Source organism: Phyllostomus hastatus, unplaced genomic scaffold (genome assembly GCF_019186645.2).
Source record: "Phyllostomus hastatus isolate PE091 unplaced genomic scaffold, TTU_PhHast_1.1 phas_scaffold_501, whole genome shotgun sequence".
In the NCBI taxonomy this organism is placed as follows: Eukaryota; Metazoa; Chordata; class Mammalia; order Chiroptera; family Phyllostomidae; genus Phyllostomus; species Phyllostomus hastatus.
Genome location: NW_025334033.1, coordinates 48,459,888 through 48,475,603, shown reverse-complemented (window position 1 = coordinate 48,475,603; position 15,716 = coordinate 48,459,888). Strand labels below are relative to the sequence as shown.

Genomic DNA, 15,716 nt, shown 5'->3' with positions numbered 1-15,716 from the left:
AACCAAGATAATAGGATAACTGGTTTAGAAATTAAAAAGGCTGCTTTAAACACTTAATGATATACACACACACATTAGCGACTTTGTTTTGAAATTAAAATAATATAAATGCTTGTGCCCATTTCCTGATGCAGGGTCAATGTCTTTTCCCTAAATAACCAGTCTCTGGATTGACTATTAGGCTAGTCATTTTTATACAAACCACACCCAAAAAAGCATCACCCATAATTTCCAATGTCCTATTTTATTAGAGTGGACTCAAAATCTCTCCAGAAGCAAGTTGAGAACCCTTACAGAAGTGCAATTACTCCCCCAACCCTGTGCAGTTGCCATGACCTTACCTAACTTAGCAGCAGACTTACCTTCTTTTTGGAGGTTTTCCTGTGTAAGCCTTCAAGCTATTTAGTTTATTTTTTTAGAAAAATAGTATTCATATTTAATCAGGTTACATAAAATTTTAATCCTCAGTCAAGGATACTTTTTTCATTGCTTCCTTACAGAGAGAGGCAGGGAGAGAGAAATATCAACATGAGAGAGAAGTATCGACTAGATTCCTCCCACATGCGTCCAGCCCGGGGATCATCCATGCCCGGAATGCGGATCGAATCCACAACCTAGGTTCGTGCCCCGACCGGGAATAGAAGCCACATCCATACAGTTACAGGATGATGATCCAATCAACTGAGCCACACTGGCCAGGGAAAATCAGATTACATAAAATATTAATTAGGTAATTACAGTAACAAGTACTACAGGCTTTTGTTATCAGTATAAGCGAGTCGATCAACATTCGACTCGACCAGCTGACCCAGAAGGAAACAGGCATCTAGAGTGGCTGCCGGCCTGCAGGTGCTGGAGTCACAGGCATCAGTGTGTTGGAGGAGGAGGTAAGGAGCTCTCGCCGTAGGGAGCTCTCCTCTCTCAGCACCTTGCAACTACTGAGTATTATGATTTTAAAAGTCATGTATTAATATATATACACAGAGTCTAAACAGACACAGGTTGCGCCTGAGCTTAAAGGAAGAGCAGTGTACGTTGTTTTTAACACAGACTTGCTGAATGGAAGCCAAGAGCAACCAACCAGTCTCTATTCCGCTCCTCCACCTGACCTGCAAGTGTTGGGAGCCCAGGACTGGTCCTCAGAAGTCCCCCCTTTTCTATCTAAATTCAGTCACCAGCTGATCTCATCCAGTCCCAAATCTTCAAATAACATGTATAGAGAAAAGACTCTCAAATTTAAAACTCTAGATAACTTGTCTCCCAAGTAGGTCACACTTAGCCGAATACAGACCCCCCACCCCCATCCAGACCTGCTCCATTTACCAGGCCTGTTCCATTCACCACCACCCCCTGCTCAGGCTAATGGCACGGCTGTCCTTGACTTTTCCCATTTGTACTACACAACCATTGCAATAGTAACTCCTGTCACTCTCCCATGTGTCTGTGAGTTTAGCTCCTGTCTCGTCTCCTTAAAATGCAGGCATCCAGAGGGCAGGGACCCTGCCTTGCTCGCGACTGTATCTCCAGCCCCCAAACTCTTCCCAGACACATAATAAGTCCTTAATAAACACTATAGAATGAAAAAGGCTCCTAAAAAATGTCAGGCTCCTCTAGAAGATTTTCCATGTATGATTAGAAGACTAGGAGAAAATTTTCCAACCTCTTTTATAATATGCAATTTTCCCAGTTTGGAAGTGACAATAGGCCACTAGCTCAACAGTGTCATTTTATAGATGAGAACCTCAAGGTCCAGAAATTACATAATTTACCCAAGATCACAAGAACACAGGGCTCCAAATGCAAATGTAAACTGATACAAATGATCAGCCCAACATCCCCTCTCCCTTTGTTTATATACAGAACATTTTTTGCAAGTATTCGGAGAGCTGAATTAACATCAGAGATGTGCACTTTTTCATCCTGGGTATGGAAGAAAACATTCAGCAAGAGGCTTCTCACAATGTTCCCAGTTACACAGCCACTTGAAAAGCCCACAACTTGTTTTGAGGCTGCTGAAGCATCAGAGCAATTCACAGCACACAGAAACTAAGTCAAGTTGCCCAGATCAAAATCCCAAAGTCACTGTCAGAAGCTGAGGCTGCCTACTTCATTTCCTTCTCTCACAAACCCACCCCTACCAGAATCTACTGTAAATTTCCAGTACAGAGACACAGCAGCTGGGCATCTGCAAGCTGGTAACTGTCATCTGGTTTCATATTTGCTGCTCACAGGTTCTTCATAAAATGCAGTAATATAAGGCCTCACTCAGAAAGCTCCCCAAGGTAAACTGTCCACAGATGTAAAATAATGTTATCTCACTGATTTTATCATTTCCCTGTCCCAATCTGAATACCCTGGTGTTTACAAGCTCCTGGTACCCCCACCACCACCGCTACCCCAGCTGTTGCCACAAGCTCAGGACCAGACACAGTCACGGTCAGGAAGGCCTCCCCTCAGCTCCTGTCCCTACTCACCTGATCACATCAACCTCCTGGCTGGGGCTGAGCATGATGTTGGAACTTATCCAATACATGATGGGGAGTTCTGCCTAACATTTGTCTGTCTGCTTGCTTTTAGAGACAACTAATAAGCACTTTAAAATTGACAAAACAGTTTTTCCACAAACATCTCTTCATCACATCTCATAAACACCACCCAGGAAGTTCACGACAACATTGCCTTCCTCACTTTCCACATGAGATGTGAATGGACAAAGAGTTAAGAACAGGGCTAGTGTCACATTGTAATGATGTCTACACCTGCTCCAGTCTGTCAAAACGAAGTCCTTCCTCTCTTGCCTCCACGGACTACAGAGCCGCACCTGTGTCCGTGGTACCTACCTTTGCCCATACCTAGCAGAGCATCCTTCAATTCACTCAGTCATTACAGCTCCCTATTGCCTTGATATCTTTCCAGGCTAAGATGGATTAACATAAAACTTCTGATTTCCAGGCGCTATCAGCATGGGGGACAGGGCAGGGAGAAGGGCGAAAGGTTAAGCATACAAGAGGTAAAAAAAAATGCAAGAAAGATAAGGCAACATTGCCCCCTACATCTGTACTATACTTCATAGTTTTCAAAGAGCCTTCATGTAGATTTAGCACTCCCCAGAATAATAACCAAGCACTAAGGCTGAAGCCTCGGAAGCTGGGACTTAATTCCTGTGGCTGGATAAGGTATCCTGGAGCTGAGACACAAGTCAACTTTGAAGACTAGGGGAAGGTCTCCAAGAGGCTGAGTGACAATAATGGGATTCCAGAGTATTCCAGAATTAGCACATGCCAAATGGCCTGAAGATGGCAACACACCTGGAAAGACAGGAAGCTCAAGGTTGGAGCACTTGGTTTTTATTGGGAAGTAACGAGAGCTCAGCTGAAATCAAGGATGATGCTTAGACAAAAACAGGGGGACTTCAAACTCACCTAAAATGAATGACTAGTTCTACAAGAGAATAAAGATATGTGGTTCTCAAGAACCAAGGTCAGATTTTTTGTGATGGGATTTTATGTTTCCTGACCTCCAAGGTCAAAATTCACCTTTTATACTTCTTTATCTCCTGTGTTTTCATTACAAAAAAGTCCTCTCCTCGGACTTACACGTTGCTACTTAACATTTTCATTTGTGTACCTGTTTAAATACAGTACAAGCTTTCAAAGAAGGGACCATGTCTTTTATTCCTGTGTATGCCTTGGAGAGTCTAGAACACTTGTCACGAAAGTGACTCTTCAAATACCATTGACTCATCAGAACATCACAGACTTACTTCAAAAGAACTGGAACTTCTACAGGAGAAGCCACTGTAACACACACATCTACCTGTTTGCCCTTTAAACTCCTGTTCATTTGTCCTTACCACGTGCCAGGCACTGTTCCATGCAATTTGTTTATATCCACTGATTTCATCCTGACAACCACAAAAGGTGCACACTATTATCAGTGTTATTACCATGTTACAAAGGAGGAAACTGAAGCACAGGAAGTTTAAGTAAGTGCCTAACATCACAAAGCAGCACAGGCAAGATGTGAATCCAGGAAGGCTGGTTCCAGAGTTAACGCACTAAACCTTCATGGAGGACACAGTCTCTCAAAGTAACACATTATACGTGAAAACACAAGGCCACATCTTCCTTCTTCAGTTTTTAAGCTGTGGCAGCAATCACATTTTTTTATACGACACAATGCAAACTGCAATTACTTTCTTAAGTCACAAAAAATATGAAGATTTTAATATGCTTCTAAATAATACATTTAGACTTGGGCTTGCATGCTGTTTCTACTAGGAAGTGCATCTGCCCTTGGCATTAAACACAACAAAACTAGCTATTTTATGATTACACAATAAGAATGTCAGTGCCATCAGCTGATGGAACAAATAGTGAATGATTAATGCCTCTTTGTAGAGAAAATTCTTTTTAAACATATTAACATATAAATAGCTAAGCAAATATTACTTGATTCAAATAACCCAATAGCTACAAAGGTAAGAGAGTTCTTTGCCTGTAAATAATAGTCAACACGCACTTGGATGAGGCAGCATCCCATGGTGCACTTATAAACCTCACACATTGTGTGCACTCGAAGGATCCCCCACTAATGGTAATTAGTGCTGACACGAGTCTGGACACTAAGATGGCAATGAACAGGAAGGCTGGTTTCACACGACAATTGGAAGTGCTGTTCCAAGCAGTCAGAAAATTGTTCTGTATCAACATTCTAAAACCTTGTCTATGAGTTATCAGACAAAGCCAGTTTGACATATATCCCTAAAATTATTATGTACTACATGCATTAACAGATTGAGAGCATTCACATAACATTACTTCATTCAATTAAAATGGAGAGAACAAATATGAAAGAGAAAATTGTTATCAAAATAAACTGAAAGAAAAAAATAACTAAGGCCATTAAATTTGGTTCCTGTGCACAATACGAAATAGTTCATAAAAACTAACTGGTCAACATGCTTGAGATGAGAAACATCAATCTAGTCCATTTTAATCAGAAAAAGTAGCAAACACTAAGGAAAACAAATGCTTTCCTTAAAAAGAATTTAATTTAGCTCATAATGCATACACATCTTCATTTTAGGCACAATTTTTAAGTTAAAAAATTAATGTAACCTTGCTGAGAGGATATAATCAGAACACAATGAATTTTATTAGTTGCTTTCAGTATGGTTCTATTAATGCCCAGTTGTTTATCTCTACAAATAAAGAGCAGCCTGGGAACTGTCCTAGTTTCTTTGAGAGTTATCAGCTGAAGCTAATGTTTCCTTAGTGAGAAGGCCACTTCAAAAGGGAACTACAAGAACCTGGCCAGTTTCCTTCGCTGTTTGCACAGACACAGCACAATTTGCAGCATGGGCAACACCAGCATTGCTATGGAATCTGAGTACATTCCAGTGAGGTCTCCCAACAGTCCTCATCATGTTCATTCGCTCAGCTAAAAATACAGGACAGCCTTTCCCCGCAATGAGGAGCACGTTTAAAATGAATGTAATCATACATTTTGATGGGTGGCAACCCAATAACAAAAGAAAGCTCCCTTTAGAAATGATATTAGCTTCTTCCTGTCCTGTTCATCTCCCCTTAGCACACTGTCTTAGACATACTCACATGCAGTACACGAAGTCCTTCCTTTCCCCCCAAAGTATTCCACACATCTCAGAATTGACTGAATTACCAGTGTATGCCAGTGTTACCTATTGCACAATTCAGACACTTGTAGGCGCTTATGAGAAGCCACCATTCAGATTTACTAGAAAGCTTCCCCCTCAACACTACCCCCCAGTGTGTGCTATGAAAACATTTAACCACCCCTTTAAAACCAGATTGTTTTAAGACATATAATGCTTGCAACATGACCACATAGAAGCACCCAAAATATATACCATCAACAAAGCCATATCAATTGCTGAGAGTTCTCTTTGGCCCGAGATGCTGGTACTTAGGGATGTTTCCACCCTGTCAGAGGACAGACCTTAAATACTAGGAGTAAGAGAGGTAACCCTGAGAGAACTGAAAACTAATAGCAATTTTGAGCCCCACACTATATTTAGCAAAAACAATTAAGTAGGCCAGGTTAAACAGGCTCAATCAATTTGGTTGTTTCACTTCAACTTCTTATTGCAATATGGTTTGGTATCTTCACAGGCAGATCACACCAGGTCAGCTCCACAGGACATCCGTACAGAAACACATCTCCACCTGGCAGAGTACACGCACATCAAGGCTGCAGTCTTGTTCTGCACCCAATACCACCGGTTTCATTATGGGATGAACCCAGTTACCGAAAGAACGAATGAATATTCATCTGTTAGAGACAATAGTTTTGTGACAACAATGGAGGTATGTCTCAAGAAAGATTTTAACCAAAAATGCTGTAACAGATATGACCTAACATAGATCTTCATTGTGATCAACCTCAAAAGGTTCTGAAACTCTAAATCAAATTTGCTATTACATATGATGTCTAGAGCACCAAAACCCTCATTTCTAAAATGGAGGTAATGTCTTTTCTTAAAGACTGTATGTTAACAATATAGCATGCAGTGAAAAAAATTAGTTCAAGATGGATCACACACCTAAACAGATCCTAAAGCCATGAAGCTTTCAGAAGAAAACAAATGAGAATGTTTTAAGGATTGGAGGGTAAGTAAAGGCTTCCTAAGACATGGTAAGTAATAGCCATTTTTAAAAAATTGATAGTAAATTAGATTTAATCACATTTACAACTTTTCATTAACAAATGACAGCTTTAAAATGGGAAAAATCATGGCAGAAGATGAATCTTTAAAAGGAAGGACTGGCATCTCGGCTACATAATGAACTCTTACACTCAACAATAAAGTGTTCACTGTGGCGTGTTTACAATGGCCTGATTTGGAGGGAACAACTCAACAGAGGAAGAGAAGATGCTAGAATTTCTCTCCTGTGAAAAATTAAGGGTTAGTGGCTAGAGAAGAGTAGTTGCCCAGAAGACTACTTGAGGGAGAACAAAGAAAAAAGAGTCAGACAGATACCAGGACAGTCAGAACAATTAAAAAATACACTGTGCACAGTGATAGTAAGTCTACATTTAAAGGACATTTGGATTTAAAGTGGCAGTTTTGTTGTCCTATTAAATTAGTTTCAGAAGGTTTCTTCTACCCAAATTTAATGCCAGAGTGATAATTCTTATTTACATTTATTCAATTTTCCAGATCAAGAAACATATATTTGTGTGGGAAATATATTTTAGTTAAAAACCGGGTTCATATTATATCACATTTTAGACATTTTTTGTTTTGTCTAAAAATAAACTTTACTTTAACTCTTCTACAACAGTCAGCCAAAAAAATAAGGATATGAAGTAATATAACATGGCATAGAGTTGCCAATAATTATTAAAGTTTTTCAGCCATAATTTCTGAGCTGTGTTTTTATATAATTATACATTTGGTTCTGTCTAGACATGTCATTCAGTTGGATTTGCAAAGTATACCACCCTTCCCCACAAGCACTGGCAGACCAATATATAATAAACAGTTATCTGCTGCAGTATTATAGGACACAAAATTGATAGTTATGTTTTTAACATGTAGATGTTAACTACTTATAACAATAAGAATTTTTTACATTTATCGTTTTTCAAATGCAAATCTAAGTATCTGATGGATAATGGACCAGGTCATGGGCAACTCTCCTTTCTCCTTGGTTTACCCTTCCTCTTTGCTCTTGGACCGAAAGTGTGAAAGGGTTGCTTTGCCTCTCTCTACACACTGTGTCCGCGCACAGTGAGACCACACAACAGCAACCTGAGATGTTGCTTTGTACAAATTAGTAAGAAACACCTGAATTCCGGGGTTCTGTCTGAGGACTGTCAGAACCTGTTTAGACTGAACTGACAATCAGAAAAAAAAAGTAACACACGAAAGCAAAATCATTTATGTTCTTCCTTTTAAGTGTTTAAAAAAATGCAACTTCTCAGTATCATACACGCAATACTACATCAAAGAGTTTTGACCAGAATAGCTAAGATGTCAAACCAAAAAATATTAATACATAAAGATTAGTGACAATCAAAAGTGTTATTTTAAACTAAAGCAAGAATGCATCCTACCATCATAACATGTGCCGGGAGAAGCACAAGGACACAGAAAAACCAGGGTAGAACATTAAGCATAGTGGCTCAAGCACTGAAGGCAGACAGATGTGGGTTCGAATCACAGCTCAGCCACTTTTATGTGGAACAGCAGCACAATTCACCTATAGAAGCCATTTTAGTCTTATTAGTAAGGTGAGTACATCTGTCAACATCTCACAGGATGAAAAGGAAGATTAAATGAAATAATGGACACAAGTTTTCAGCAACGTTTCAGGTACAAATAAAATACTCACTAATAGTAACTATTATTATTATTATTATTATTTTATTATAGTTAACTTAAAATTTCTTCAACAAGGATTAGTAATTACCAAAAGGTCATAAAGTAAAAGAACCAAATTTAATCACACACACACAAAATACACCAATCAAAGATTTCTACTTTAGGAATTCTTTCTCATGGTCCCAACCAACACTGTAGAAACCAACAGAAATTTAAAATGGCCATCATTAATAAATCAACAAACAACCAGTGCTGGTAAGGCTATGGAGAAAAGGGAACCCTAGTGCACTGATGGTGGGAATGCAGGCTGGTGCAGCCATTGTGGAAAACAGTATGGAATTTCCTCAGAAAAATAAAAATGGATCTGCCTTTTGACCCAGCAATTCCACTGCTGGGATTATACCCAAAAAGCCCTGAAACACCAATCCAAAAGAACCTATGCACCCCAATGTTTATAGCAGCACAATATACAATAGCCAAGTGTTGGAAGCAACCTAGGGGTTGGGGGGGGGGGGGAATGTGTGGACTGACTGAAAGAAGATGAAGGCATTAGTCAAAGAACACACATGAAGGACCCATGGACACGGACAATGGTACGGGGATTGACTATGGGAGTGAGGGGTGGGCTGGGTGAAGGGGTGAAGGGAGGAAAATTGGGACAACTGTAATAGCATAAACAATAAAATATTTTTTAAAAAATAAAAATTTAAAAACGCAATACAGGGAGTGGAAATAAATCCTTCTCCTTCCTTTTTCCTGGTCCAAATATTTTTTTAAAAAGAATGAGGCGGGAGAAAAACAAAAACAATCATTCAGAGTCAAACCATTTTCAGCAGTCATTCACTTGGTCAAACAATGGCACACAAGCAATCCTGGCTAAAGATAAACAATTTTTGCGTAAAGTTACAAAACTGCACACTCACTTCCTCTGACCTCTAAACCAACTTGTTGCAGTACAATGACTTTCTAGGTCAGGTTGCAACTAACCCAAACAAATACCTGTTCATAGTAAAATATGAACTCAGTAAAAAGGCACGATATTCTATTTCACTTAATCCTTAACTTGTGCATTCACTCTGGAAGGATCTATCAAGTTCTTACTCAGTGCCAAGCTCTGGTAAATAGTAACAGGGTAGCAAGGGCGACTCCTGCAGAGGGAAGAGCATAGGTAAAGAATGTGAAGGGATGGCACAGGATACCCAGCCTCACACGGCACGTGCTTCAGAACCTCCAGGGCAGAGGAGCAGATGAAGGGAGTGGCTGGGCTGATATCTATGAGACAAAGCCAGGGCCAAAAGAGGCTTTGCCTGACCTTCATCCAAAACACTGCGGTTTTACAACACATACCATTTTGTTGTAAAACCAAGTTTTATTTACAGTGCTCAATTGATTGGCATTTATTCAGAGTTAAGAAAAGATAAACTTTACAGTGGCTTTGCCCCCAACCAGATACCAATTTCTAAGTGCCCACAATCTGTCCACTCTCCAAGGGCAGTTCCAACACGACCTTCTCCAGAAAGCATTTCTCACGGGCTTCAGCTGAAATGTGTCTCCTGTTGCTGTGGATTCCTGTAGCCCGGTGCCTGCGCCTGCATCATGCCAGTGTCCCTTTCCATCAGTGTTAAGGTTATCCTACACAACTGACCCGTAACAGTCAGGTCCCTCAACAGAGTCCTTCAGGTACCACAAGGTCAAAAATAAACATTAATAAACGCATGCTTTGGGGGCTTTTTTTTTTTAAGATTGACATTCAGCCCTAAATTGCTCTAACTTCATCATCACTGCCCTTGGTATACATTGACTGATATATGCACCTTTAATCAGGATGCTTGCTTGAGAACCTTTACATGAGACAGAATAAAACTAGACGAACAACTCTCTCCATACAATGCCCTATTTGGCCTTCATCTGGGATTCAACAACTACCCCATTTTTATATACTCCTGGTGCCCCAGGACATCTAAAGAGTTGACATTTGTTTCATTTAAGCTGAAGATTCTAAATACTGTAATTTTCTATAATGTAATCATAAAATCGGAGTAAAGGAACTGCCACCTATCCTCATTATGTTCCTTTAACCCCTTTCAGCCTCAATCTCCTCATATATAATATGGGTATAGCACTGTCTCCCACAGGACTGATGAGGACTGACTGAGAACACATGTGTGATAACGGGTAGCCTGGGCACTCAGGACTCAGTGGGTCTCCGTGTCATTTCAAGATGCAAACTGACGTCCTACCGCAAAGCCTCCCTGTTCTGAGACCAACAATTTGCTAATTAAAGGATCTCTTAGTTTCACTTCATGATCAAAGAGAATTTAATATTAACAGCTAGGAACCAGACTCCAGGATGACAATTCTCCCACAAACGTTCCACGGAGCTATGGGACTCAGACATAAGTCTCCAGTTCGCTTTGCACCAATATTAAATATACTTGTAATTTTCTATTCACAGTGAGGTTCTTTTCAAAGTTACTTGGAAAAAAAACAGGGTATGATGAGTCACTCTTGACATACCGGTCTAGAGAAAAGTATTGTACTAAAGCCAGGAAGTTCTTCCTTTTGAATTTCTTAAGTTGAATTCTTTGACCAACATCTTAATTAGTCACAATGTAAAGCAGATAATTACCCTTAAATATTTCATGATTTCAAACACAAAACAGAAATCACACTAAATTGGATCATCAAGCAGCAAAACTGGGATGCATAACAAATTGTACCTACTGATGATAGCCCACTTAAAGGATGCAGAATAAATGCTGGGTCTGGTGATTTGAGAGGCTGGCACAGAATACATCCTCAATGCCAAAAGGAACAGAACAGTTCCCATTAAAATTGAAACAAAGGTGAATGAACACAAGATTTAATAACAGAAGATTTCCTCGGAAAGGAAGTTGTTCGGGTCAAAGTGCTAACACTCCCTAGTCATCAGGAAAATGCAATCTGAACAACAATGGGTACCTCTCCACACCCACTGGAACGGCTACAGTTAAGGCCTAGAGTGAGTGCTGCTGAATCCCTGGAGCCACTGGAACTCCTGCACACTGTGAGTGACAGTGACCTGGTCCAACTAATCTAATACAGGGTTTCTGCGTTGTCTACTACCGCTGGACAAACACACACCCACCCCGAGTCACCCCACTCGTAGTCACAGATACACAACGGAAACGTACAGTTATGTGCCTGAAAAACAAATATGAGAATGTGTATGACAGCATTAGTTATAATGGCCCAAAACTGTGGGAAAAAAACAGACGTTTGGTAGCAAATAAATTGGACTATAGTTACAAGAAGGAATACTACACGGGGGTGGGGCGGCCCTGTTACACCCACAAATATTGAGCAAAAGAAGTCAGAACAGAGGGTACATATTACATTACTCCACTTTTGTAACGTTCAAAATCAGACAAAAGTAATCCAAGGAGACGTAAGTCAGGACAGTGGTTACTTCTAGTAACCATGGAGGCGGCAGAGGTGAAATGGGAAAGGATATGAAGGAGCTTCTGGATTGCTGGTAATAGTTTAATTTTTAATTTATACATGTGGGTTGAGTTTCCAAACTTTATCAAAGGTGAAAACTTAGGACCTGTGTGCTTTTCTACGTGGATGCCACACTGTTTGAATGAGAGAAAGCATGAAGTTATGAGTGCATACATCTACACATGTTTTTGTAAGGATAAAAATACATAAATATATTTGAAAGAGCAGAGTGTTTTTTCTTAATAAAATTGGTACTGTGTACAATTCCTAGCAAGCATTTTTCTTTTATTATACTATGACTATTTTCCCTTCTTCCAAATATTTTAGAATTAAAAGTTTCATGGTGGCATTGTTGAATCAGTATTGAATATGGTCATAAATTGCTGCATAATATATTCAAGTATTTACCTTCAAACACAACGTGGCGGTGAACACCGTGGTACAGATATATTTGTAGATGTCTCTATTTCATTAGGATAAATTCCCCGGGCCAAAGTATGCAGCTAGAATGTGTCTGATACACTCTAGAAAATTTTTCATTGACGCTATTTTTAAAAATCTTAGTATTCATTAGTTAGATGAATGCTTAACTGCATGAAAAATTTGGCTGCCCAGAACCAATAACTTCTCTGAAGTTTTGCTTTATTGATAGACTCATCTTCTTACTAAGATTTTAGAGCATTTTATATAAATGGGTACAGGGTCCCAGAGAAAATCCTCTCTAGCTATAAATAGACATCCAGAGAAATATCGATAAATTAAATCTATGACATCAGTGCAGGAGTCATTAAAAAAAATCAATAAGGCCTTGCAATGAATATGACAGAATATAAAACCAAATAAAAAACTGTACGTGTACATATGTATTTTTATATTATATGTGTACAAAAATTACATAAGAATATTTTAGAAAAATATTAACTACATCTCTGTGTTAAGAGTTGGGTAATTTTTACTTTAAGTTTTCTATTATTGCTTGCATTATTTCCAATAAACATATACCAACCATTTTTAAACCCTGTTTAAAAATAAATAAGATAATAGAGATCTTCTTCCCTATTCACAAAACAAATTAAAATGGTAGGAGAAAATTTTCTCAATTTTAAGATTTTTCTCCTGGGGAACTTTCATCAACTTTCTGGCTTCTTCCACAGGGTCTCTCTGCTGGCAAATACCAACAAAGCGCACACAGCGGAACAAATAAGGGGAGAACAATGGCAAGAAACTGGCGCATCCCCCATATCCCTACCCTTCCTCAACCCCCACTCCCACCGAAAAAATCATGCTTAATTGGGGCAGTTCCCCACCTCCATCCCACCCTGAGCCAGTAGTTGTGATTTTGTAATACCCAAGTGGTCATTCTTTGCTAGTAAAGACATTCTTAGTTCCTAAGATCCAATTAAACATATTGAACTTTCATGGTTTTCTATTAAAAACCCCGTAAGTTCCAGGTGCTCTGTATCTGAACAACAAGGAAAATATGCACCTAGAGACTTCCCTGTTGCCAGAAGTATAGCCTCAGGTCTAACATTAGTTATACCCTATAAAGGATAATTCGGCTCCCTAGCAAAAGAGGATTAATTTTAGCCATTATCTCAATTGCCCTGCCCAAGAAAACTAATGTCACTTCACTGGTACAAAGAAAAAACAAAAGCCAAGTGGAGTTCTCTTTCCTGGCCAACCAAGCCATCCACCCTGAGCTACAGGACTGAACCTAAAATTAGTATCTAAATTTCCTGATCCTTTCTTCAAGTTAGTGTCATGTTTGTTTGCGATAATTAAAAACAGAGCCTTCATCCTGGACATAGCAAAGAAGATCAAAACCGTAGGACCAAAAATGGCAGCTGCCCTCTGGTGCCCCTTTGGCTTCCATCACCATGAAGATCACTCAGGTCACAGTGGTGACGCCATCGGGACGTCTCCGACCCTGGGAGACACAGGCTGACTCCAAGGGGAAACATCCCATGCGAGTAAGAGTAAGGGCCTTATTCTCCCACCCCAACTTCAAAAGGGAGAAAACTAAGAAAGTAAACAGCTACACTTACACTGTTGTCACTTTTTTTTTTTGGTACAATTGGATTTGAAATGCAGGCTATTATGAAGAGTTTCTTGGCTGCAGTTCAAGGGAAACAGAACATCCTAATGCAAAAATATTTTCAGCTTTCCCAAATTTCTTTTCAGCCAATTTAACAACATTCTCCTTATCTCAACTTGAAAATTCATGCTGTACTTGTTTTTGAAGTCAGAAGGTTGGAACTGATGCTTAGAGTACAGACTCCCAGTGGCTGGAGTTAGCACAAAGGTCGAGGTCAGTGTGCTCATGCCTCACAACTCAACCTGTGGAAAGTGCCCCAGGCATGGGGGTGGGTGGCCAGACTATAGGCCTCTATGGGTTCAGTATAGCACCAGTCTATACGGATTTAAACATGACAACTTGATTGGCCAGATGCTGGAGAGCATAACTGAAATCAAACCCTAAAACCCAGAATACAGCTGCATATATGCTCAATGGATCACTCAGCAGTAACAATAAAACAGTACCAACCGTGGACAATGAACTCAATGCTAATGAAGATGATGATATATAAGCAGAAATTATAACTGTACACATGCTATAATCATTGTAACTACTATCATTTACTGAGAGAGCTCAGAACCTGCTTAGAGTTTACATAGTTTCATTTATGATTCTCAATTACCCTCTGACACAAGTGTTAAAAATGCCTCAGTCTCTAAAAAGAGCACAATACCCATTCTGTAAGATTGAGATGAGGGTCAATACATGCAAAGCACTCAGAACACTGCCTTGGACATGGTGATCAATCAGTAAAGCTCAGCTCTCGTTATTACTACAGTCGTTGGTGTGGATGGTGTTTTTACTACCAGGAAGACAGCCAGAAGAAAGGGGGAAAAAGAACAGCAGCTGCCCTGTAAGAGCCAAAGGGCATCAGACAAGCTTCTTCAGCTTCCTTATCTGTAAAATGGGAGGACAGCAGCGGCTCCATCCTCTGCCTCACAGGGCTGGTCCTGGAGGCCACAAGAAAGCATCTTTAGCCACAAAACACAAAGCTAATGGCATACATTGTCTTTGACCAGAGAACCTCATAAACTGTGGAAAACAATAAACTTTCACAGTGAGCCCTAAGTCACGTAACTGTGGACAATACATGAATATTCTGGATGTTATTCACACACACAAAAAATCAAAACTATACGCCTTTCCAAAATCCCAGAACAGCTAGACAAAAAGTAACTGCATGGTAAACTCTCCACTACCTAATGATGCTGATATCACACCTGGAGCCTTCCACTGGCAGAACTCGGAATTTGGGGGCAAGCATTTGAGGTCACGTTAAAGGCAACCCCAAGGCACTGAGAAACCTGACTGAACCGAGGCAGCACAGTTCATTTTGGGCGCCGCAACCAAATGCAGCATAGCAGAGCTAAACTCCACCTTATTTCAGATAGGAACTTCTGAATAAAGTAAATTTTAAGCTTTACTCTTTATTTCTTATGTCTTAGAAAGTTTCCTTTCACTACAATGCTCATGTAGAAGTTAACAGAAGGTAAAGTGTCCGGTTCAGGCTTCTGCAACCTCAAACGCATGCACACAAAGGCCCCTGGCACTACTTCCTCCTTGTGGTCGGCGCTGGCAGATCACAGACGTCAGGCACACAACGCCTGTCCCGTGACATTGTCTGATTAGATGCCAGCCCTCTTTAGCCGCAGGATCTACTCAGCTCATCAACTGGCAATGTGCTTTCAAATGTAGTTTTCATAATTTAATCGAGAAAATATTAACATTAGAAGGATGAGTGTTTCTTTTTTGTCCCTTTCTATTTTCCAAATTAGCTAAAATTAGCGTCTA

General features: G+C 39.9%; 1 protein-coding gene across 10 annotated transcripts in view; it reads right to left on the bottom strand.

Moving 5' to 3' along the window:
- The window catches only part of SIPA1L1 (signal induced proliferation associated 1 like 1), a 330,102-nt gene that overhangs the window by 221,030 nt on the left and 93,356 nt on the right, over window positions 1–15,716 (bottom strand). The window lies entirely within an intron of this gene.